This window comes from Hylobates moloch, unplaced genomic scaffold (genome assembly GCF_009828535.3).
Source record: "Hylobates moloch isolate HMO894 unplaced genomic scaffold, HMol_V3 SCAFFOLD_20, whole genome shotgun sequence".
Lineage (NCBI taxonomy): Eukaryota > Metazoa > Chordata > Mammalia > Primates > Hylobatidae > Hylobates > Hylobates moloch.
Window position 1 is genome coordinate 24,697,344 of NW_026652295.1, and position 26,859 is coordinate 24,724,202.

General features: G+C 40.6%; 1 protein-coding gene and 1 pseudogene across 14 annotated transcripts in view; both read left to right on the forward strand.

Moving 5' to 3' along the window:
* CARMIL1 (capping protein regulator and myosin 1 linker 1) overlaps nucleotides 1-26,859 on the forward strand; it is a 337,716-nt gene that overhangs the window by 92,251 nt on the left and 218,606 nt on the right. The window lies entirely within an intron of this gene.
* LOC116460587 (U6 spliceosomal RNA) lies at nucleotides 13,827-13,926 on the forward strand (annotated as a pseudogene).

Consider the following 26,859-nt stretch of genomic DNA (forward strand, 5'->3'; position numbering starts at 1 on the left):
AAGCAGCTGTGGCTCCCCCTCCCAGGCACCCTCTTTGTTTTTAAAGCTCAAAGTCTTATTTGAAGTGAGGAGAGAAGGTAGGTAGGTTGCAGTGCAGGTTTTCCTGTTTGTGAATGATGTTGCTTACCTTGGCTGATTCCTTTTCCTAATGACGGTGCTTCTAGTCTTGGCCTTTTGCCATGTGTGTACCATCCACTGGGAACTGTTTTCCCTTGTCCTTTAAAGCGTATCCGACTCTATCTCCAGTGCTCTTCTAGCAAGCTGTTACAGTAAGCATAAAAACAAGCGCATTAAACTAGGAATAAAATGCCAAGTTTCTATCTCCTTGCCAACCTCATTAGAAAACAGTGATAAAGTATGTATGCATATAATTACAGTAATTAAACTTTTGAAACCAGCTCAATAAGGAACCTTCTTAATGCTTTTATGAGTGTGATATTTTCATTTCAGAACTGGACTCTGGGTGGTTTCTATTTTATTCAAGACCTTCATCTTTATGGGGGTAGGAGGGGGAAGGTGTTCCTTTTGACCACAGCGCCAAGCGTCTGCAAGAGTAGCTTTATTACACATGTATTAGCAGGGAACAGAGCAACCTTTCCATCACTGTGTTTATTTTTGAGGGTGTGTGGCCAGTTGTCAAATATAAAGACATGAATGGCCTGGCTAGTAAAGAAGACATGTGGAAAATAATCGTAAACTGCCTGCCATGATGTGCTTGCTCTTAGGAGCAAAGGACAGGAATATTTTGTCTTTTGTACTGCCCCGATGGAGTCATACAGCCCCTGTATTTGTGTGGGATGATAGAATAGCACCATGGGGTTTGTCTGCCTCGTAGCTCTTCCACCCTGAGAGCTGTTCTCACTTAGGAAGTGAAAAGTCTAAAGGACCAACTGTAGGTTGAACCAGGAGTTTTATTCACTAAACAGATTTTTTTTTTTAGTTGATGTATATATATATATGTAAAATTTCAATAGCTTTTGAGGTACAAATGGTTTTTGGTTACATGGACAAATTGTATAGTGGTGGAGTCTGAGGTTTTAGTGCACTCGTCATCTGTGTATATTGTACCCAATATGCAGTTTTTGTATCCCTCACCTCTCTCCTCCGCTCCCCTCTTCTGAGTCACCAAAGTTCGTTAAACGACTCTGTATGCTTTTGTGTACCCATAGTTTAGCTCCCACTTATAAGTGAGAACATATGGTATTTGGTTTTCCATTCCTGAGTTACTTCACGTAGAATAATGGCCTCCAGCTCCATCCAAATTGCTGTGAAAGATATTTCATTCTGTTTTATTCTGAGTAGTATTCCATAGTGTATATAGACCACATTTTCTTTATCCACTCATCAGTTGATGGGCACTTAGGTTGGTTCTATATCTTTGCAACTGTGAATGGTGCTGTGATGTGTGCACGTGTCTTTTTGATAGCATGACCTCTTTTCCTTTTAGTAGATGCCCAGTAGTGAGATTGCTGGATGGAATGGTATCTTTACTTTCAGTTCTTTAAGGAATCTTCAGGCTGTTTTCCATAGAGGTTGTACTAATTTACATTCCCACCAGCAGTGTATAAGTAAGTGTTCTCTTTTTACCACATCCATGACAACATGTATTGTATTTTAACTTTTTAGTGATGGCCATTCTGGCTGGGGTAAGGTGGTATCTTGTTGTGGTTTTAATTTGCATTTCCCTGATGATCAGTGATGTTGAATATTGTTTTGTATATTTGTTGGCCATTTGTATATCTTCTTTTGAGAAATGTCTATTCATTTGCCCACTTTTTGATGGGATTATTTGTTTTTTTATTTCTTGCTAATTTATTTGAGTTACTTGTAGATTGTGGGTATTAGTTCTTTGTAGGATGCATAGTTTGCAAATATTTTCTCCTACTCTGTGGGTCGTCTGTTTACTCTGATGATGATTTGCTCTGCAGAAGCTTTTTAGTTTAATTAGGTTCTATTTATTTATTTTTGTTTTTGTTGCATTTGCTTTTGGGGTCTTAGTCATAAATTCTTTACCTAGACCAATGTCCAGAAGTTTTTCCTAGGTTGTCTACTGTAATTGGTTTCAGCTCTTAGATGTAAGTCTTTGATCCATCTTGAGTTGATTTTTGTATATGGTGAGAGATAGGGATCCAGTTTCATTCTTATACATGTGGCTATCCAGTTTTTTCAGCACCATTTATTGAATAGGGAGTCCTTCCTCCAATTTATGTTTTTGTATACTTTGTTGAAGATCAATTGTGGTTGTAAGTATTTGGTTTTATTACTGTGTTCTCTGTTCTGTTACATTGGTCTATGTATCTACTTTTATACCAATACCATGCTGTTTTGGTAACTATAACCTCGTAGTATAATTTGAAGTTAGGTAATGTGATGCCTTCATGTTTGTTATTTTTGCTTAGGATTGTTTTGGCTATTTAGGTTCTTTTTGGTTCCATATGAATTTTTTTTTCTAATTCTGTGAAAAATGATGTTGGCATTTTGATAGAAGTTGCATTGAATCTCTAGATTGCTTTGGGTAGTATGGCCATTTTCATGAAATTGATTCTTCCAATTCATGAGGATGGGATATTTTTTCCATTTGTTTATATTATCTTTGATTTCCTTCAGCAGTGTTTTGTTGTTCTTGAAGAGATTTTTTACCTCCTTGTTAAGTATATTTCTAGGTAATTTATTTTATTTTTGCTGTTATTATAAAAGGGATTGAGTTCTTGATTTGATTCTGAATTTGATTGTTGTTGGTGTATGGCAGTGCTACTGATTTGTGTACATTGATTTTGTAACCTGAGACTTCACTAAGTTCATTTATCAAATCTAGGAGTCTTTTGGAGGAGTCTTTAGGGTTTTCTAGGTATATAATCATACCACTGGCAAACAGAGATAGTGTAATTTACTCTTTTCCAATTTGGATACCCTTTATTTTTCTCTCTTGCCTGATTGCTCTGACAGGGCTTCTGATGCTGTGTTGAATAGAAGTAGTGAAAGTGGGCATCCTTGTCTTGTTCCAGTTCTGAAGGGCAATGGTTTCAACTTTTCCCCTTCAGTATGATGTTGGCTGTGAGTCTGTCATATATGGCTTTTATTATTTTGAAGTATATTCCTTCTATCCCTAGTTTGTTGAGAATTTTTATCATAAAGGGATGCTGGATTTTATCGAATGCTTTTTCTGCATCTATTGAGATGATCAATAGATTTTTTTTTTTTAAATTCTGTTTATATGATGTTTCACATTTATTGACTTGCATTTGTTAAACCATCCCTACATCCTGGATGAAACCCACTTGATCATGGTGAATTATCGTTTTGATGTGCTGTTGGATTCAGTTTGCTAGTATTTTGTTGAGGATTTTTACATCTTTGTTGATTCAAGGATATTGTTCTGTAGTTTTCTTTGTCTTTTTTATTTCTGTTATGTCCTTTCCTGGTTTTGGTATCAGGGTGATATTGGTGTCATAGAATGAGTTATAGAGGATGCCCTCTTTCTCAACCTTTGGAATAGTTTCAACAGATTGGTACCAATTCTTCTTTGAATGTCTGGTACAATTCAGCTGTGAATCTATCTGGCCCTCAGCTTTTTTTTTGGCAATTTTAAAATTACTGATTCAATCTTGCTACTTGTTGGTCTGTTCAGGATTTCTGTTTCTTCCTGATTCAAGCTGGGAGGATTGTATGTTTCCAGAAATTTGTCCATTTCCTCTAGATTTTCTAGTTTGTTTGCATGGAGGTGTTTGTAGTAGTCTTGAATGATCTTTGGTATTTCTGTTGGTTATAATGTCTCCATTTTCATCTCTCTCTCTCTCTTTTTTTGATAGAGTCTCGCTTTATCGCCAGGTTGAAGTGCAGTGGCGCGATCTTGGCTCACTGCAACCTCCACCTCCCTGGTTCAAGCGATTCTCCTGCCTCAGCCTCCCGAGTAGCTGGGATTACAGGCATGCGCCACCATGCCTGGCTAATTTTTTTGTATTTTTAGTAGACACGGAGTTTCACCGTGTTGGCCAGAATGGTCTCGATCTCCTGACCTCGTGATCCGTCCGCCTCGGCCTCTCAAATGCTGGGATTACAGGCCTGAGCCACCGCTCCCAGCCTCCATTTTCATTTCTAAATGAGCTTACTTGAATCTTTTCCTGGTTAATCTAGCTAATCATCTAGCGATTTTGTTTATCTTTTCAAAAAACGAAGTTTTCGTTTCCTTGATCTTTTGTATTTTTTGTTTGTTTGTTTCAGTTTCATTTAGTTCTGCTCTAATGAGAAGCTCTTTGTTATTTCTTTCATTCTGCTAGCTTTGGGTTTGGTTTGTTCTTGCTTCTCTAGCTCCTTGAGGTATGATGTTAGATTGTCAGTTTGTGATCTTTCATACTTTTTGATGTAGGCATTTAGTGTTGTAAACTTAACTCACAGCACTGCTCTTGCTGTATCCCAGAGGTTTTGATGATGTGTGTCACTATTATTCATTTTGAAATATTTCTTAATATCCATCTTTATTTCATTGTTCATCTAAAAGTCATACAGGAGTAGGTTGTATACATAGAAATACAAATACATTTCTATGTATTTGTATAGTTTTGGGAATTCCTTTTGCAGATGATTTCTAGTTTTATTCCACTGTGGTCTGAGAAGATACTTGGTATGATTTTGATTTTTTAAAATTTATTGAGACTTGTTTTGTGGCCTATCATATGGTGTGTCTTGGAGAATGGTCCATGTTCTGATGAGAAGAACGTATATTTTGTGGAATATCTTTTTTTCACCTCTTTACCTGGAGTCTGTAAGAATCCTTTCATATTAGGTGATTCTCTAGAAGACAGCAGATATTTGATTTGTAACTTTTTATCCATTCTGCCAAAGTATATCTTTTAAATGGAGTATTTAATCTCAAGATGCAAGGTACTGTTCAGTTATGTTGATTGTTACAGGTACTTGGTTTTCTTCATTGTATTATTGTTGATAAGTCCTATAAGTTTTATGGTTTCTAGAGGTTCTATTCTGGTGCATATCAACCTTTTGATTCAAGATTAATAACTCCTTTTAGTATTTCTTGTAGGGTTGGTCTGGTAGTGACACATTCCCTCAGCATTTGCTTCTCTGAAAAAGACTCCTTCATTTGTAAAACTTAGTCTTGCTGGATAAAAAATGATTGGCTGACAGTTATTCTGTTTGAAGAGGCTAAAGATAGGACTCCAATCCCTTCTGGCTTGTAAGGTTTCTGCAGAGAAGTCTGCTGTTAGTCTGGTATGTTTTCCCCTGTAGGTTACCTGATACTTTTGTCTCACTACTCTTAGAATTCTCTCCTTCATGTTTACGTTAGATAGGCTGATGGCTGTATGCCTTGATGATGTTGTTTTTGCAGTGAATCTCCCAGGAATTATTTATGCTTCTTGCATTTGGTTACCTAAATCTCCAGCAAGGCCAGGGAAATTTTTCTCACCTATTTTCTCAAATAAGTTTCCCAAATTTTTTGCTTTCTCTTCTCCCTCAGTAACACCATTGATTCTAAGGCTTGACTATTTTACATAATCTCATATTTCTTGGAGACTTTGTTCATTTCTTTTAATTCTTAATTTTTGTCTGGGTTAATTTGAAAGGCTTATCTTCAGGCTCTGAAACTCTTTTTTCTACTTGTTCTAGTTTAGCGTTAAAACTTCCTACTACATTTTGCAATTTCCTAAGTGTATCTTTAATTTCCAGAAGTTCGGATTGGTTTTTCTTCAGAATATCTGTCTCTTTAGAAAATTTTTTGTTCATACCATGAATTGTTTTTTCAATTTCTTTATGCTGGTTTTTACCTCTGTCTAGTATTTCCTTGAATAGCTTTAATAATCCACCTTTTGAATTCTTTATCTGGTATTTCAAAGATTTCATCTTGGTTTGGTTCCATTGCAGAAGAGCTAGTGTGATCTTTTGGGGTTGTTATAGAACCCTGTTTTGTCTTATTGCCAGAATTATTATTATTTTTTTTTGAGATGGAGTTTTGTTCTTGTCACCCAGGCTGGAGTGCAATGGCACGATCTTGGCTCACTGCAACCTCTGCCTCCTGGATTCAAGGGATTCTCCTGCGTCAGCCTTGCGAGTAGCTGGGCTTACGGTGCCCACCACCATGCCCAGCTAATTTTTGTATTTTTAATAGAGACGGGGTTTCACCATGTTGGCCAGGCTGATCTCGAACTTCCTACCTCAGGCGATCCATCTGCCTCAGCCTCCCAAAGTGCTGGGATTACAGGCAGGAGCCACCATACCTGGCTGCCAGAATTATTTTTCTAGTTTCCTCTAATTTGAGTAGGCTATTCTAATTATTCTTGAATTTATTTTTGATTTGACTTAAAAAATTTTTTTCTCCCTTGAGGATGTGACTTTATAGTTTATTGTAGCCTAATTCAACTCTTGGTGCTTTCAGGGGTAAAGACTGTGTATGGGCCGGGCGCGGTGGCTCAAGCCTGTAATCCCAGCACTTTGGGAGGCCAAGGCGGGCGGATCACGAGGTCAGGAGATCGAGACCATCCTGGCTAACAAGGTGAAACCCCATCTCTACTAAAAATACAAAAAATTAGCCGGGCGTGGTGGCGGGTGCCTGTAATCCCAGCTACTCGGGAGGCTTAGGCCTGAGAATGGCGTGAACCCGGGAGGCAGAGCTTGCAGTGAGCCGAGATCGCGCCACTGCACTCCAGCCTGGGGGACAGAGAAAGACTCCATCTCAAAGAAAAAAAAAAAAAAAGACTGTGTATGACTTCCTTGGTTATAGAGAGTCTTTGTATGACAGCTTTCTCAGATGCTGGTTGTAGTGGCATAGTGCTTGGTTTGTGAGCAGGTTCATTGTCTCCTGTGGGGTTGGAATTGCAGAGGTCTCTTAAAGCTTATCTCATTCCCCAGTGGTGTGCACTTTTTAATTACTTAATTTTTTTCCGCAGTATTTTATTTACTGAGTTGAACAACTTAGGCTTCAGGCCAGTAGGAGAGATGTCCATGGATAAAAATCAGTTGTGGCTACAGCAGGTTGGTAAATGCAATGCTCAGTGGTGGGCAGAGGTCCCAGCCTTGGTAGAAGCAGCTGGGGCAGCTCTCAGTGAAATGCACTGAGGTCTTTTCAAGGGAAAGGGAAGAAGCCACCTCAGCTTCCCTGCGAGGCCAGCAGGAAAGTGATCCACCTTCCAATTACACTCCTGACCCAGAGTTCCAGCTATTCAGATCAGGCACTTCTTTTCATCTGCAGGAATGTTGATGTTCAACATAGAAAGGGATTGTGACTGTACCCCTCATCCAAGCTTGAACCTAGGGGACATGCATTCTCTGTGGATGCAGTTACCCTGAAGTATTCCAGAAAGGCTGTCTACAGGTACATCCATGCTGAGCTCCCATGGGGGAAGCCTCAGCTATGTCGATAGTGGATGAAGAGGAAAAGAAATCACCTTCTCCAAGACCCTTCATGAGCACCAAGGCTGACTGGCTGTTGGGGTAGAGCCACAGACGTTTTCTGCTGAGCCAAGCACTGCAACTGTGCCTCTGCTAAAAGAAACTTCCCAGAAATGGGAAGTTCTGGGACTCAAGGCCTGCCATCTTGATTCTTTTGTTTCATGGAGTGCTCCCTTGATGTCATGCACTTCTTCTTCCCTTAGTAGAAATCCCTGAAGTCCAGACTACTGTGAATGCAACTCTTATCTGGGTCTAGCTGCCTAGTGGAGCTGCCACACTCCAGGGTGGTGCTGGGGGATGTCTCCAAGGGATCCAGTGATGTGACCTGTCCTCAAGTATCCCAGCAGTGGGTACCAGCACTAGTTCTGTTGGGGATGGCATGGGAGTGCTGTGAGATTCCTTGGTCATGAAAAGCCTTAGTGTGTTGGTTTTCTCAAGTACTGGTTGTAGTAATAGATGAACTGGTCACATGGACAGACTCAGGATCTCTTGGTTAGCCAGGGTGTTGCAGGCAATAGTGATTGCTGAGGTCATACATGAGTTTTCTCCTTCCTGCGTGCTGTGTTCTTCTGCCTGAAGATGCTAATCTCCTATGTCAGTTGGCCTCCAACCAGAAGGTGGTGCTTGCAAAAGAGCACCAGCCGTGGTGGTGGTAGGATTTGTGCTTTGCCTTATGTACCCAGGGGAGGTACTCTGGTGTCTCAGGCAATTGGTGGGGCTATAGAGCTCCCAAAAGTTTCTGTTCTTTGTATTAAGCTGTGAGGGTAGGATTGAGGGGCAAAGCCAGGTGAGGGCTGGGTCAGGCAAGTCTGTGCTCTAGCTCTCCATATGTTGGCAAAAGTAGAGGTCCCAGTGGGCATCTGAAGGCAGTTCTCTGGCTGCTGGGGTATATTCAAGGAAAAAGCACAGCTGCTTCTGCTACACCGAAGAGTCTGCATGGAGAGTGAGGAGTAAGTAGCAGGTAGCAGCAAGCCCTACTCAGCTTTCATGCACTTGGCAAGGCAGGTCTCATAGCCACAGTGTACCACTAGCAGCAGCTAGCTGGGTTCCAGACAGTTGGCACCCAGAACTCAAAACTGCCCCAGGCCATTAGCCTTTGCATGGCCCTCAGGCCACATTTCTCTTGGTCTCCCTACACAGCAGGGGCACCAAACCCCTGTGCTGTCTTATGGCTGCAGCACACTTCCCACTTGCCCCTCAGTTCTGGCCAAGGGAGCTTGTTCCCACTCATATCGTGAATCTCAGTTGAGCTTCTCTCAACCTGTGATTGCTGTCTGAGTTAGCTGGCTGACTTCCACAAAGTCTCCTGTGAGGCAGGATCAGCAATGGCTTCCCTCTGTCCTTGCTGGAGACTGGGAGTACACTGAAAGCATGTCCAGTGCTACTACTCCTCATATACTCCCCATGGCTCACTGAATCAGCTTTAGTGCTGGGTAGGGTTGAGGGCTTCCCTTGTGGCCTGGATTGCCAGGTTCCCCAGTAGGAGTGTATATCCTAGAAGCAGTTTATTCTCCTCTCACACTCTGGGGACTTAGAGTTTTCCACCTGCCTCATAGTAAGTTCCTGTGTTTCTTCCTGAAAAAAAAATTCACAGTGTGAATCTCTCCACACTATTTTGTCTTTCCAAGTGGTAGAGGCATGCTCACAGTGCCTCCAATCCACTATCTTGGGGATTAAAAAAAACGGGTTTTATTTGGTACCTTTGGGGTGAGAGTTAGTGTACAATTCAGGGACATTATTCTTGGAACCAGACAGACCTTGGTCAGACTCCTGGCTCAGCCATTTTCTGGTTGTATGGACTACAGCAAATTTAAAACTTGAAGTCTTGATTTCCTCATCTGCAAAACTAAAATAATGGTGGTCACACACACCCATAAGATTATTTTGAGACTTAAATAAGATAATGCATACAAAGCATTTAGCACCAAGTTTGACTCAGCAGGTGCTATTTGGTGTTCGTGCCATTATTAGCTTTGTATTAAAGAGGTATATATTGTCCTGTCTTCTAGGAGCTTACAGTCCAGTAGGGCCATAAGATACATATTGAGGAAAGAAAGGGGAATGTCAGCCTGCTGTGATGTGTTGGGAGAGACTTTCTTGAGGAGTTGGGATTGGGGCCACTGTGTTGTACAATGCCAGGGAACACCATTTACATCATCTTTGAGAATGGGTCCCTCTGCAGTAGTGCAGTTGCGCTGCTTGGAGTTTTGAATGTGACCATGAAGGATGTGTAGAATTTGGATAGATGGAAGAAGGAGGGATTTGGGTTTGGGTTTGGTAGGAATAAACAAGATTCTTTCAGAGGATGGTGAGACCTCTCAGCTGGCCAGAGAGCTTTTTGCATTAAGCAGAGGTAGTCAGGCTGTGTGTCTTGAGGTGGCTCCAGGGCTTTGCTTCTTTCTGATCACTAAAAGGTGGATGGAAAGAACCTTCTGGTGAAATGGGTACAGGTCAGGGTGAAATGCCTTTGATCTCTTCACACTGTCTTCCTTGAGTCTCCTCAAGGGCCGGGATTGCTATATTTCCAAAAGGGCACTTTTCTGTGAATAGCCTTTTAGCCTGGTTAAGTAAACCAAAGAACTCACTTGCTTTTTCTGCCATTTCTTTTTCTTTAACATTACGTGTAACTCATTTTGTTAAATACTACTTTTACTCAATATGTGGAGTGATCAATATGTTGTATGTGTGACCCTGTACCCTGGTTCTAATTTGTGTGGCCTTACATTTCTTTTGAGCTTCTTTATGCACTTTTTTCTTTCCTTTTCTTACCTCTGTAGAATTTATTCTGCTCTCTAAGGACTCTCAAAGGCATAGTAGATCATGGCATAAATTAGGTGGCAAGAAAGGATTTTCTTTATCATTAGGCTTCTATTCTTTTAAAACTGTGTCTTTGGTAGATTTTAATAGTGAGGATGTAAATAAAGCCATATGGACCAAAAGTGAATAGCATATTTAATTATCTTGTAAATAACTTTAGCTTAGTGAATCTCCGATGTTATTTTAAAAACACAGTATTTTATTGGGTATTATTATATGATACTCTAAAGCAGAAGTCACCAAACTTTTACTCTAAAGGGCCAGATAGCAAAGATTTTCTGCTTGCAGGCCGTTTCTCTGTTGTAGATACTCAGTTCTGCCATGGTAGTATGAAAGCAGCCATAGAAAGTATACAAACTGATGGATGTGGTTATTTTGCATTAAAACTTTATTTAAAGCAATAGACAGTAGGTCAGATTTGGTTCTCTGGAGTAGTTTGCTGACCCTTGCCCTCAAGGAAAGAGAAAGAGATTTTGTTGGGTTGGGAAGGTAAATGGAAAATTACAGGAATTACAAAATTTCCAGATAATGAACTCTACGAAAAACTAAAAAAAAACTTATACCTCCTATTGTTTGAATTAGATTTCATGTTTGATAGGAATTTGTAAATAAGTCCCAAATACCTTTATCGATAGTTCTTCCTTTTTAAAATCTAAGGCCTTGGTTCACAACAAGCCTCTCTTTATTAATCAACCATTTATTGTTTTCTTTGCACCAGACACTGTGTAGGTCATTGGAAATTTACAAATAACTTAGACACGCATTTTTCCTTTAAGGAGCCACAGTCTAGACTGTGTACTCTTTTTTGCCAGATGTGGACTCATGCCTTGGACCACACGAAATATTTGGTCTAAAGTAGCAAGAAACCTGCGTTGGAAAAGGGACTTTTTTGAGGGTACACTCATCTTTTTTTCTCTTTCTACTGTATGTGTGTTTGGACTGCTGTATTTTTATTTCTCTTTATTTTTGTATTGTTAGAGAAAGTCTGCTAGAATTTATAAATGGCGAGAATATTTTGATAACTTAGTTGCCAAAATTCCTAGTCTTGATTCCAGAGGTTGTGTTTTCCTGCCATTTAAAATTTTCACTTAGTCACCTTAATTCAGTTTTTGAATTTCTTTGAGTTCTGCCTATCAAATTATAAACAAGCACCACCAAATTGCAGAAGGTTATATCTTAATAGTATTGAAATAGGCAGTTATAAAAAATTGTGTCACCTAAGTCTAACAGCTCTTCTAGGATGTTTTCCTTCAGACCTAAGCCATTCTGGCCCTTGCATATTGGGTGGGTCTGTGATCTGTTTCTACTCACAACACTTCTGACACAAATGGCTGGATTTTTTCCACACCAACAACCAATTCTTCGATTCTGACACTACCCAGAGTTAGCACAGACCCCACAGGTTATGGGCTTAGACCCACAAGACTCTTCTCCATTTTAGATGCCAGTTGTAAGTCCAGGTCTCCTATACTTCTGACCAAGAGATGATAAATCTTGAGTTTCTATGAGCCCCACTCTTTGGGTTCAGTAATTCTCTGTAAAGGCTCACAGAACTCACGAAGTCACTTTACTTCCTATTACTGGTTTGTTATAGAAGTTATAACCCAGGAACAGCCAAATGGAAGACATGCACAGGACAAGGTATAGAGGAAGGGCATGCCCTCTCTAGATGCCCACCCTCCTAGCACCTTCGTGTGTTCACCAATCCAGAAGCTCTTTGAACTCTGTAACTTAGGGGTTTTATGGCGTTTCCATTACATAGTCATGGTTGACTACATCACTGGTCATTGGTGATTAGTTCAATCTCCATCCCTTCTTCCCTCCCCAGAAATGGGGCAGGGGCTGAAAGTTCATTCCTCAAATTTCATGGTTGGTTCCCTTGGCAACCACCAGCCCTCATCCTGAAGCTCTCTAGGGGCCCACCAAGAGTCATCACATTTGTCTAAACTCAAGTATGATTGAAAATGGGCTTATAATGAACAAGAGACACTCTTCTCATTCCTATCGCCCAGGAGATTCCAAAGGTTTTAGAAACTCTGTGCTAGGAACTGGGGATGAAGAACTTATTTTTATTTTTATTTATTTATTTTTTTTTGAGACGGAGTCTCGCTCTGTCGCCCAGGCTGGAGTGCAGTGGATCAATCTCAGCTCATTGCAACCTCCGCCTTTCCGGTTAAAGCGATTCTCATGCCTCAGCCTCCTGAGTAGCTGGGATTACAGGTGTACGTCACCACGTCTGACTAATTTTTGTATTTTTAGTAGAGATGGGGTTTCACCATGTTGGCCAGGCTGGTCTTAAACTCCTGACTCCAATTATGTCCAGAGTTGGTTCCTTCCAGTGGGTTCTTGGTGTCAGTGACTTCAAGAATGAAGCCGCGGACCTTTGTGGGAGTGTTACAGCTCTTAAAGGTGGCACGGACCCAAAGAGTGAGCAGGAGCAAGATTTATTGTGAAGAGCGAAAGAACAAAGCTTCCACAGCGTGGAATGGGACCCGAGTGGGTTGCTGCTGTTGGCTGGGGGTGGCCAACTTTTATTCCCTTATTTGTCCCTGCCTATGTCCTGCTGATTGGTCCATTTTACAGAGTGCTGATTGGTCCATTTTACAGAGTACTGATTGGTGCATTTACAATCCTTTAGACACAGAGTGCTGATTGGTGCATTTTTACAGAGTGCTGATTGGTGCATTTACAATCCTTTAGCTAGACACAGAGTGCTGATTGGTGCGTTTTTACAGAGTGCTGATTGGTGCATTTACAATCTTTTAGCTAGACACAGAGCGTTGATTGGTGCGTTTACAATTCTCTACCTAGACAGAAAAGTTTTCCAAGTCCCCACTCGACCCAGGAAGTTCAGCTGGCTTCACCTCTTACAAGTGATCTGCCTGCCTGGGCCTCCCAAAGTGCTGGGATTACAGGCATGAGCCACAATGCCTGGCCTTATGTTTCTTATTATATCATAAAATCACAATAGAGTTGGATGGGGGTGAGAGAGGGCAGTGTATGAACGAGAGAGGCTCTAAAGTCCAAATGAGGGCAGAATGTGTACTTCTCTGGCCCTGAGGAGTGGGTTGGGTTGAGTACTATGGGGTGATTTGATTGGACAGGTTCTGATGAGTCTGGTAGTGGGTATCTCAGGAGCCATGAGGACATTTAAATGTGACAATGTCACAGAAAAGATAGAAGATTGTTCCCTAACTTGGGTAGTGGCATGAGAAAGTGGGTCTGTTTTGGGGAATAAGGTAGGCTCGGATTGTGGTTTTTGGGGGTGCCAAGAAATTTCTTTATAAGGTTTCAAATGTACATAGATGTAGAAGGAAGAATGGTGCCATTCTAAAGTTTTTTTGAAGTGAAAAACAAAAATAATATATTTTAAAGATACAAATAATTTCCATAAACATATAACAATCCGTAGAGAAGAGTGTAATCTCCTTCTGGTGACATTAATTGAAATACTTTATGCCAGATTGGATGAAATCTATGTTTAAATTACTGGTGTTAGTATTTTGGTATTTTCCCTTCAGTAAGATAATCTTGATAACCTTGATTTCTTGCTTTTTCTGTCCTGATTATCTTGAAATTAATATCTTGAAATAGAAAAACTGTGGTTCTTGCTTTGGTAGCACATATACTAAAACTAGAACAATAAAGACGTTAACATGGCCCCTGTGCAAGGATGACATGCAAATTTATGAAATATTTCATATTTTTTAAAACAAAATTATGACTTGTATATTTTTAAAACTTTGTAGTATGCAAAATTTCTTGAGAACAAATAATTATGGGAACTTTTAAATACAAGCAAAAAGAGAATAGGATAATAAACTTCCCATCTACATTTTATTTATTTATTTATTTATTTATTTATTTAATTTTTGAGGTGGAGTCTCGCTCTGGCGCCCAGGCTAGACTGCAGTGGTGTGATCTTGGCTCACTGCAACCTCCGCCTCTTGGGTTCAAGCAATTCTCCCTGCCTCAGCCTCTTGAGTAGCTGGGATTACAGGCATGTGCCACCATCCCTGGCTAATTTTTGTATTTTTAATAGAGATGGGGTTTCACATGTTTGCCAGGCTGGTCTCGAACTCCTGACCTCAAGGGCTCCACCCACTTTGGCCTCCCAAACTGCTGGGATTACAGGCGTGAGTCACCGCGCCTGGCTGGTTTTTAAGACATGAAATTTCAGAATGTTTGTTTTCAAGAAAGAAAGCCCAATTGCCCCAATGCTGGATTTGAGGACAGAGCCTGAGGCACAGGAGAATAACATGGCGGGACGTTACTGGCACCATTGCCAACACAGCCCACACGTAGCAACAGCACATTTTGTTGGTTTTGCCAGTGTTGATGCTCAGATCCCTCTGTGGCCACATAGCCAGGACCTGTGTCAAAGGTGGCTGCCTCAATTAAGACACAAACCAAAAATTCTAATTATATACTAGTTTCTGTAGTATCAGCCACGTGTACAACAGGTACTCAGGTGTCATTTGCTTTTTCTTCTACCACAAGAGTGGCCTTGGACTCGTGTGTCCGTTGGGTGATGGTTGAGGTTGCTCTGAGCCAGTCACCTCCCCTGGTCCACTCAATGGAAGCTGTGTATGCCCACATGGCGCTGTATGGACACCAGTTTGTGTTTTTTTTTTTTTTTTTTTTTTTTCAAAACATTGGTGTTTTTAGATTTGCTTTCAGAATGCAACCTATGGGGCAGAGAACCCAAGAATGTATAGCCTCTACCTCATTGCCTCGTTCTCAGGGATATCCAAGCCTCACTGCCTTGAGAAATTAAGAGACAGTTCCAGCAGGTACTGTCTTACTTGATGACTATAAATTCTATAATCATTGCTAATAATAGAGTGTTTTGTTCAAGCTGCTTAAATTTATTTATTTTTTCCTCTCGGCAAGTCTAACATCATCATCCTCAAAAGCATGGTTGCTTGTGAATTTCCTTTTGGATAGATGTAACACTATTTAATTTCGCCCATCCATTCATCTATCCAAGCATCCAGTAAACATTTATCGAGTACCTACTATGTGCTGAGTACTCTTCTAGATGCTGGAGGGACAATGATTAATAAGATAATCTTTCTTTACAGAGTTCATATTCGGTGAGAGAGGAAAGTTGGACATTAAAACGGTAACGTGGTGAGCTAAGTGCAGCTATAAAGTTATGTACAACTTATCAGGAGAACAGTTATCTAAGGCATCCAGTTCACAGAAGGGAGGAGAGAACACCATGTAGGCAAGGGGAATTTCACTATTATTGCCATATATCCAAGGCCAAGAGTGGTGAGAGAATGGGTTAGGTGCTCTGTGACAGAGTTTGAACTTCAGTTTGCTGGTAAGGTGTGGGGAATTCTGTGAACAGGATTCAAACAGTTGAGTGGCATGATTATATTTGTGTTCTAGAAGAATCCCTCTGGTGGCTCTGTGCAATATGGTTTTCAGGGAGTGAGGACTGGAGACAGTAGATAAGTGAGAATGCTGAGGGGCCTAATGATTCGTTCATGCATTTCATTTAGTAAACATTTATTGAGCCCTTACTATGGACCATGCCCTGTTATAGTCATTTGGAATTTATTTTCACATAGATAAACAAAAGAGATAAATAGTAGTAGCTTTTTTGGGATAAATAGATACCAAATAAATCACGTGTTCGCTTTGATCATGACAAACTTTTGAATACATGTTTTCTAGAGGAATATATTGATTTGGTGGTATTTTTATTTTGGATTTGGATCAGTCAGCACTAACATAAAAAATGGCCTCTTTCATGGTGCAAATTAGTAAGGCTTTAGTTTCAGCTCTTGAATTTTTCCAAGACTCATTATTCTGGTCTGTAGATTATTCTGAGCCTTAGACTCTCATTTTCTGCTCATTAGCACCTCAAAGAATGGAGAGGAAGGAAGAGAGAGAAACTTCAGTCTGACTTGCCACTTGTTAGAAGATTTGGTAAAGAAGGTGATGAAATTAATATTTAGTTTTCAAAATCAGGTTACAGATTGTTTTTGAGCTTGTTCTTGCCTGCAGTTCTTGCTTTCTCTCAACCGTAGCTAACTTGCTGTCTGGATATATCTGAGTGTATTTGCCTCATGCACAATGAAGGGTAGGATTAACCTTGGAAATTTGGTGTAGGCAAATAGCCCAAGAATTAATACATTTAATAATACATTTAATTATTTTACCAATCACACTGGTTATTTACAGTGTCAAAGCAGTTACCTTGGTATGATATAAGGACATGGAATTAATTTTGTTGTTTATAATCTTTGTGTGTGTGTGGGGTGGGTGGTGAGGACAGAATCTTGCTCTGTCGCCCAGGCTGGAGTGCAGTGGCTCAATCTTGGCTCACTGCAACCTCCACCTCACAGATTCAAGTGATCCTCCTGCCTCAGCCTCCCAGGTAGCTGGAATTACAGGTGTCTGCCACCACACCTGGCTAACTTTTTGTATTTTTAGTAGAGATGGGGTTTCACCATGTTGGTGAAACTCCTGACCTCAAGTGATCCACCTACCACAGCCTCCCAGAGTGCTGGGATTACAGGTCTGAGCCACCATGCCTGGCCTGTTGTTTGTAATCTGATATCTTGCTACTTGAACTTTGTTAGAATAGTTTAGGAGTAGGAACTTTAAAATGAAAACAAACACCCCCCAGGACATTGAAGAAATAACTGTACCCACTTCATAGGGTTGTCAGGAGGGTTAAATGAGTTAATATAAGCAAAGACTAAGGTCCAGCACATAGTAAATGTCATATAAACACTGGTCATTTTTATTGATTTTACTTTGAAAGTCAATTAGAATTTGCATGAAAGTAACAAGCAATAGGTGAAAATCACAATAGTACTAGATAATACAAGACATCACGAGGCTGGCTGTGGTGGCTCATACCTATAATCCTAGCACTTTGGGAGGCCGAGGTGGGCGTATCACCTGAGGTCAGGAGTTCAAGACCAGCCTGGCCAACAACGTGGTGAAACCCCATCTCTACAAAAATTCAAAAATTAGCCGGGCATGATGGCGGGTGCCTGTAATCTCAGCTACTTGGGAGCCTGAGGCGGAAGAATCATTAGGAGGCGGGAGAATCATTAGGAGGCGGGAGAATCATTAGAACCCGGGAGGCCGAGATCGCACCATTGCACTCCAGCCTGGGTGACAGAGTGAGACTCCGTCTCAAAAAACAAAAGAAAACAAAACAAAAAAAATCACGACAGACTAGATAACACTCTATGATGTCACCTTTTACTTCACTAACAACACATTTAATATACAGACTATATACATTTTTAAATGCTCTGGTTCAAGGAAAGTTAAAAGTGTTTATAGTTGGCCAGGCTTGGTGGCTCACGCCTGTAATCCCAGCACTTTGGGAGGCCGAGGCAGGCGGATCACGAGGTCAGGAGATCAAGACCATCCGAGCTAACATGGTGAAACCCCATCTCTACTAAAAATAAAAAAAAATTAGCCAGGCGTGGTGGCGGGTGCCTGTAGTCCCAGCTACTTGGGAGGCTGAGGCGGCAGAATGGCGTGAACCCAGGAGGCAGAGCTTGCAGTGAGCCGAGATCACGTCACTGCACTCCAGCCTGGGCGACAGAGCAAGACTCCGTCTCAAAAAAAAAAAAGTGTTTATAGGTCTACATTTGAAAAATACTTGTTATGAACTGAGGAACAGGCAAATCCAGCATTTGGGCCACAACTTTTCTTTGATAGTTCCCCAGATAATAGGCTGAAGAGCATATGCAGAGATACAAAAGTCAGTGAATAAGTGGATAGCTGAATCTGTTGAACGCTATGCTCACAGTTTCTAGTTCAAGACAAATGAAACATTAACATAAGTTGTTCTGAATTTTCTAAGTGGAGAGTTCTACCCTTCCTTAAGTTAAAAGATTTATAACCTTTTAAATAGCATATATATTCTGCAATTCAGCAGCTTTTCTTTCTGTGATTTTGAAGACCATCTTTTGAAGATGCAGAATTTAGAATTCCTACTTGGGGGCATTTCTTCAATTCAGTGAGCCATTCATGAGATTTAACCAATGGAGACATTAAACACAATGAGTGTGAGGAACTGAAAGTACTTTGTTTTTTTGGTTGCAGTGACTTCTAATTGAAGCAAACCAGCTATACATGTGGATGGTCATGACTTTATAATTACAATTAAAATATTTTCAGTAGAAGACTGAGGCCTCAGGGAAAAGCATCGTATTAAATAGAGAATAATCACCAGATGCGATTATGGGCCCCTTTTCCTAGTGGGTAATGATTTCTTTGCCTCTAGCTGTGAGTTGGCAAATGGACTCTGTCATTATGGGTATCTATTGGAAGAAAGAAAAGGAAGGAACAGAACTGTGAGAGAAATAGTTCATGAGAAAAAGATCTTGAGCAGATAGGCAATTAGAAGTAAAAATCCTCACTGGGGCCTCCAGACCTTGTTGAACCATGTTACTATTGTAGCATTACACCTGCAATGTATCTGCAGGTGTTCTGGATGTTTTGAGACCCATTTGATGTAGAAGCATTTCTTGATGTCCTCAAGTTGATAAATGTTGGATTTGGCATCATTATTCTCTCTACAACAGGAGAGTAAAGGCTGGAGAGTATTGAAAGGCTAATGTTTCTGTTGGTGATGTCTGCCTTAGTTAAAACAGCTACTATTAGGTGATAGAAATGAAGGTATTTAGCACAGACAAGAGTTTTATTATGTTTTTTCTTTTAAATGTGGATTTCTATACTTTTTTTTTTTTTTTTTGAGATGAAGTCTCGCTCTGTCGCCCAGGCTGGAGTGCAGTGGAGCGATCTCAGCTCACTGCAGCCTCCGCCTCCCGGGTTCAAGCAATTCTGCCTCAGCCTCCTGAGTAGCTGAGGTTACAGGCAGGTGCCACCACGCCTGGCTGATTTTTCTATATTTTTAGTAGAGACGGAGTTTCACCATGTTGGCCAGGCTGGTCTCAAACTCCTGACCTTGTGATCCACCTGCCTTGGCCTCCCAAAGTGCTGGGATTACAGGCATGAGCCACCGCACCAGGCCTTTATTTTTATTTTTATTTTTATTTTATTTTAAGAACAGGGTGTTGCTCTGTCACCTAGGCTGGAGTGCAATGGCATGATCATAGCTCACTGCAGCCTGCAACTCCTGGGCTCAAACAATCCTTTCACCCCAGCCTCTCAAAGTGTAGCAGCTGGGACTATAGGCACAGACCACCACACCCAGCAAATTTTTACCATTTTTTTGTAAAGATGGGGAGGCTTCTCTTTGTTGCCCAGGCTGATCTTGAATTCATGGCCTCAAGCGATCTTCCTGTGTTGGCCTCCAAAAGTGCTGAGATTACAGACATGAGCCACCACACCTGGCCTCTACTTAACAGGCACTACCAAGAAAGTAGGAATGACTGCCCTAAGGGGAATTAGCTTTCACTCCTTACTGATGGGGATTTCCTGCCTCCACTGCTAGAGAAACCCACATTTCCATGTTTTACATTCAGTACTCACCAAGCATTTCCAAGTGCCTGGCACTGTGCTTGTCTCATCCATAGATACTCTGCCAGTAGAAAATGGAATGGTTTTAATTGAGAAGACATGAGGAAGACTTCCATTTCTTAATTGGAGTCTATAAGCAGACTTCAGAAGAATCTTTCAGCTTCTCATTGGTTTAAAAATTATGATACTGTCTATTATGTGTTTTGCATAACTTTAAATCTTCTTTTAGTCATATTGTATTGTTTGCTTTTTTGAGATGGGGGGGTCTTGCTGTGTTGCCCAGGCTGGCCTTGAACTCCTGGGCTCAAGCTATCCTCCTGCCTCAGCCTCCCAAGAAGCTGGGGATACAGGCATGTGGCATAGTCAAATTGTTTTGCAAAAGCGTTAGCTGCTTGAGATTTTAGGCAGATTGGAAGCTGTCGATCACTTCTTTTCTCCAAAGTGTAAAATGGAATAATTACTGGAATTGGATGTCAATTTGTTTTTATTCTAGACACTATGAAACATGACTAATGATGTTAAGAATACTTGAGTCAGCATGTGTAAAGGAAAAAGCAATGAGTTGTTTCTGCCCAGTGATCAGAGCCAATTAAGCAGGGGAAGGCAAGCTAATGTTGGTGTGGGCCGCAGCAATGAAGATTTTGCCTGTCTTGTTCTGTGTGTGTAGGACTCATGATAATTAGAAGAGGGCATGCAGTATCAGCAGAATACAGTTTAGAAATGAAGAATCAGGAGACATTGAGTTTCCTGCATAGGAAAATTTTCTGTGTGAGACTAGCCACTGGTGTTGAACTATGTGCTAGGAAGCATTTTACTCTGTTGTTATACATTATGAACTAATCATCTGTTTAAGATTTCTCTGGTGGCAATTGCCTAGTTTAAAAAAACAAACAGATTTTAAAACATTGCAAAAGTGAAGTATTGCAAAAATAATACTTTCCTAGATGCACTATGAACTTCTTCCTGAAATTAGTTGTGATTAGGCAGCTCACTGCCCTTTCACATGTGCTCTTTTGAGATCTCATTATTTGGTTCTATAATGATTGATATTACTAATATATGTTAGTAAATTTGTTGCCAAGCTTCTCTTAAGCCTCTGGAATATGGCTATTATTGACATTACCTGGTAAGTTTTTTGAAATAATTTTTTCTAGACATATGTACACACACACACACACACACACACACACACACACATGTTTTTTGAGACAGGGTCTCAGTCGGTCACTCAGGCTGGAGTACAGTGGCACAGTCTTGGCTCATTGCAACCTCCACCTCTTGGGCTCAAGTGATCCTCCCACCTCAGCCTCCCAAGTAGCTACAACTACAGGCACATGCCAACAAGCCAGGCTATTTTTGTATTTTTTTGTAGAGATGGGGATTTGCCATATTGCTCAGGCTGGTCTCCAACTTTTGGGCTCAAGCAATCTGCCTGCTTCAGCCTCCCAAAGTGGTGGGATTACAAGCGTGAGCCACTGCACCCTGCCTAGATTTGTTATATATGTTTTAAAAACAACCTAGGCAACTCTTTAAAAAGTCACACTTTTTGGCTTTTTAAAAATTTTTATTTTTGCTACAGTCTCGCTCTGTCAGCCCAGGCTGGAGTTCAGAGGTGTGATCTCAGCTCATTGCCACCTCTGCCTCCTGGGTTCAAGTGATTCTCCTGCCTCAGCCTTCCCAGTAGCTGGGATTATGGGTGTGCACACCACCACCTGTAATCAGCCTGGCTAATTTTTGTATTTTTAGTAGAGATGGGGTTTCACCATGTTGGCCAGGCTGGTCTTGAACTCCTGACCTCAAGTGATCCACCTGCCTTGGCCTCCCAAAGTGCTGGAATTACAGGTGTGAGCCACTGTGCCCAGCCACTTTGTGGCTTTTAATGTTTGTGTGTTTTCAAGCTTGTGAAAGAACTTTAAAGTTGGTTGTGTGATTTGATTTGAAAGCTAAAATAAATCAAATGGTTTCCTTCATAAGAGATAGTTAACTAATTTAAAGGTAGCTATTTGTACTCTACAAGAAATAGTATTTTTCAATAGTGTTCACTAATTATTCACAGATATTTCACTAATAATCCACTAATGTCATTATAATAGGGTAGCTGGCTGGGTGGGGGTAATTTCCATAGGACATTGTTCTATATATGTCATCTTTCCAGGCAACGTTGATAATTACACTGCTATACTTGGATGTTGATCCCAACCTGGACAGTCAAAGGATAAAAGGGCACTGGGCTGTCTATCCTAGGATATGGGGGTGATAATGAATGGGCTAGACAATAGCTGACAGGAGCCCTAAGGACCTTCTGACGTAGAGCCTCAGATTTTTTATCTTTTCCTTCTGTCACAGTTGTCTAGATGGTATCGAGCTCTCGCAGAAGATGATGGGTTGAGGTTGGTCTGGAATTTGACTTCCTTCTTCAGTGGCCTTGTCAGCAATAGTTACTGTTCAATGTGATAGCCACTAGCCACATGTGGCTGTTTGAATTTAATAAATTAACAACAGTGAGATATAATTAAAACAATATTTAAATTACAAATTCCTTAGTTGCACTAGCCATATTGCCAGGGCTCAGAAAACTGCATATGGCTAGTGATGAGCATAGCAGTACAAATTCTACTGGACACTGACATCTATAGAGACATGGTGGATTGTCCAAGGTCACATGGCTAGTCAGTGCAAACCAAGTGTTTGGACTAGTTTAGCAGTTATTCTTTTATGTCATGCAGGCTTTCAGTTTTGGGTATTACAACTTGAACTAAAAAATTTGTCCCTGGCATGCCACATTCTTCTTCCAAACTGTGAGAAACTCAATGACAGAGTTAGAAATTAGTTATTACTACATAATTTTAGTTTTACAGATATCTGCAATTCATCTTAGGCTGTTTTTTTTGTGTGTATGCGTGTGTGTGTGTGTATGTGTGTGTGTGTGTATCACATGTGGTATGGTGGGAGTTTGCCACCTGTGCCATACATTGCTAACCTGGTATATATGATACGCAAACTGTAGATATATATGGGATCTAGAATTGCAGGTTATTGCAGTTCGACAGGACTTTTGAAGGTATCTAGCTTAACCTTGTATGTATGTATAATACTCCTGACAAGGTTTTTGATAGTGAGAGCCCTGCCTTATAAAAGAGTTCACTTCTTTCCACAACTTCAAATTGATCTTGGAATTTTCTTTGTATCAAGCAAAAATGTTTCTTCCTATAATTTCTATACATTGTTCCCAGTTGGCTCAGAGGAAAACATTTATTCCCTCTGACATATGCAGCCTTTCCAATATTTGAAGTCTGTTTTCCTGTCATTCTTATGTCTTTTCTCCTATAGGATAAGCAGACCTACTTCCTTCAGCTTCTCCTTGTGTGACATGTTTTGCAAACTGCTCACCACCCTGCTTGCTTCTTCCTGGACCGACTCCAGGGGATGGCTCAGATCTGTGTGACTGAACATTTTGCCTTTCATGTGAATGGATGTCATGCTAGATACATTTGGAAAATCTGAATAAGTCTTTCTTGAGGCAAAAAATGGCTACCAGTATCCATGTGTAGGAAATATATTGATTTAGTTTTCTTTGGTAAGAGGAAATGTAGTTGTCTGTAATAAATGTGTTATTTTTATAATCAGAAACTATTATACCATTTTAATAAAAGTAATACCCCTCTTTATAATTACTGGATTGGGTAGAGTTTAGGTCTAGTGGATGGGGGAAAAAAAACAACCGTGTTCCTGATCTTCCTCCCTCCTTTTTTCCCTCCCTTCATTCCATCCATTCAGTAATCTTTGTGTTCCTGTTATATGTCACTAACTATGGCACTAGGGTCACAATGTAGAAGAAGAGAGTGGTTTCTTTCATGGTGAGAAGCATGAAATGAGTGATTTAATTATTCTGGCAGTGGGAAGGATGCAGTAGAACTCTGTTCAGATCTCCACAATAACTTATGAATTGCGTGATCCTCAGTAGGTCTTTCATTCTATTCTTGTTTTTGAATTTCTGAAATGGCAATGATACTTGGAGTAGCTTCCTTGTAGGATTGTTGTAAGACTTAGAAATAAAATTATAGGTGAGATTTCTATAAAGATCATGGTTAGGCCATGCGTGGTGGCTCACACCTGTAATCCCAGCACTTTGGGAGGCCGAGGCAGGCAGATCACTTGAGGTTGGGAGTTCGAGACCAGCCTGACCAACATGGAGAAACCCCATCTCTACTAAAAATACAAAATTAGCTGGGCGTGGTGGTGGGTGCCTGTAATCCCAGCTACTCGGGAGGCTGAGGCAGGAGAATCGCTTGAATCTGGGAGGCAGAGTTTGCAGTGAGCCGAGATCGCACCATTGTACTCCAGCCTGGGCAACAAGAATGAAACTCCATCTCAAAAAAAAAAAAAAAAAAAAAAGTCACGGTTAAGTTTTTAGGTTGGGCATGGTGGCTCATGCCTGTAATCCCAGCATTTTGGGAGGCTGAGGCGGGATGATCACTTGAAGCCAGGAGTTTGAGACCAATTTTGGCAACATAACAAGACCTGCTCTACAATTTTTTTTTTTTTTTTTAATTAGCTGTAGTCCTAGCTACTTGAGTGGCTGAGGCAGGAGGATCGCTTGAACCCAGGAGTTGGAGGCTGCAGTGAGCTGTGATTGCACCATGCACTCCAGCCTGGGCAACAGAGTGAAACCCCATCTCTTAAAGAAAAAAGAAAAAAAAGATCATGATTATTGTTGCTATTGTTATTGATGAATAATACTTTCTTGGGGAGGTAGTGTGGCTGATCTTCCATGCTAAGTTCCCTTTTCTTTTTCACCTATTTCTGCCTTATGCAATTCTTTTGCCATTTTCTTATGAAATTTTTCTAACATACAGAAAAGTTGAAAGAGTGTTAAGTGAGCACCCACGTACCACCACTTAGTTTCTACCATTTACATTTTACTTGCTTTATCACATATCTCTCCATCCCTCTGTCATTAGCCAGTGTTTACAAACTTGTATTTACAGAGAAAGATGCATGATAGTTATTTTCCCTGGGAAATGGAGCCCTTCCCACTATGATTTTGTTCATCTTCTCAGCAGTGATAATGATGGTTATGATGATGACACAGTAGCCAGCGCAAAGCAGCACACTATTAACTCATTCAGTCTTCTAACAACACTAGAAGACAAGTGCTAAAGTGCTAAAATTAATTTCTATTTTACAGAAGAGGAAACTGAGGCACAGAGAGGTTAAATCATCTACCCAATATTACATAGTTCCTGAGGGGCTAAGTCAGAAATCCGGTAATCACTTGAGTAAGCCTTTTTTGTTTGCTTGCTTTTAATCTGTAAAATCAGTGAAAAAAGTAAGACACCATTTAGGAATAGGAAAAATAACTACTGCAGCTCTTTGTGATTCAGGTTGGTTTAATGACTACTGTGTGGCAATGGTACCAAGTGCTGGGTTTGTGCAGGTGTTTAAGTCAGGGTCCCTCCTCTCAAGCCAGTCTAATAGAGCCACTCTGAGTTGTTGGATGGATGTTTTAATATAAATAACCTTACTGAAATTGTTAGAAATGAAGGGTTTCAGTAGGCCGGGCGTGGTGGCTCACGCCTGTAATCCCAGCACTTTGGGAGGCCGAGGCGGGTGGATCACAAGGTCAGGAGATCGAGACCATCCTGGCTAACACGGTGAAACCCCGTCTCTACTAAAAAATACAAAAATTAGCTGGGCGCTGTGGCTGACGCCTGTAGTCCCAGCTACTCGGGAGGCTGAGGCAGGAGAATGGCGTGAACCCGGGAGGCGGAGCTTGCAGTGAGCTGAGATCCCGCCACTGCAGTCCATCCTGGGCGACAGAGCGAGACTCTGTCTCAAAAAAAAAAAAAAAAAAAAAAAAAAAGAAATGAAGGGTTTCAGTAAAGGAGAGTTACCTATCTAATTGTACTTGAAACATTTACACATTAACAGTTACTATTTTGGGGTTTCTGTGAGAAGATTAATTATTCCAGCAAGTGAGTACTACCTATTTGGAAATGTCTTACTGTTTATAAGTAAATACGTTACTTATATCCTTTTGCCTTAGCAGAGAAAAATAATTTGGGGAGAAATACACCCAGGAAACCTTAAAATATATTCCGATTAATGGTAAGTCTTAGACTATTTATGGTAAGGTGTATCTAATTACATTTCACAAGGCACTTTAAAAAATATTGTCGCTTCAAGTTTTTTCCCTTTATTTCTCTCCGTGATTTTGTCTAAATTTACCAGCACATCACAAAAAAATGAAAATTAAAACCCTACTGGGGACTAGGAGCTCGCTGAATTGGCTTACATCATTGTGACCATGGACATATTTCTGTGCGTTGCTGTCCCCAAGCCCATGTGCTGTAAGAATATGCATTGTCGGGACGGCGGTGCAAGGAGAAACATCCTGGAGAAGATGTACAGGATACAGAAACAAGTGACTGCTGTGACATCATTAGTCAACATTGGTTGAGTGACAGAGTAAATAAGGCATCTTCTGTTATAAATGATTGACACCGCTGAAAATTTAGAAACATCTTGCTCCAATAGCAGCATTATCTTCTTTGGACTATGCAAATCCTTTTAAATTAAAAATTCAACTTAAAAGAAACTATTTTTAATTGACTCTCATTGTGGCCATTCCTTGATCAATATCTCTGTGAATAAGATTGTTAACTGAACAATGCATCTTCTGGCAGAAATAGAGATAATGACAGTTTTGTTTTCACTTACTTTTCTTGTTACAAAACTTAAAAAACAACATGAATTTTAAAAGTCTTTTTGTTATACATAAGTTACATTTTAGGACCTTCTTTAATGATTGCTCATATAGTATTGTTCACTTTTTGAATCAGTGTTCTGCCTAAGCATTTACAAGTCACTCTTAGCATTCCTCGAAAGTTGCTGTTATAAATGATAATTTTACATAGAGGATGGAGGAAATGAGAAAATTGCATTTGTCTTCCTATTGAGGTAAGACATAGGCAAGTGGAAAGGTGGTTTCCAGCCAGGGAATGAAGCCTGTAGTTCGTGCCGTTGTGTGTTGACTTGTGCACTTGGATGGCTCCTAGGATCATGGGGGTCCTTGTGACTTCCATATGTCACAGATCTTGCATACAGTTTCTGTGCCTTGCCCTCCTCCCAGTCTTTTGTGCCCTGTGGTTATTTCTCTACTGCCACTGAGGGGTG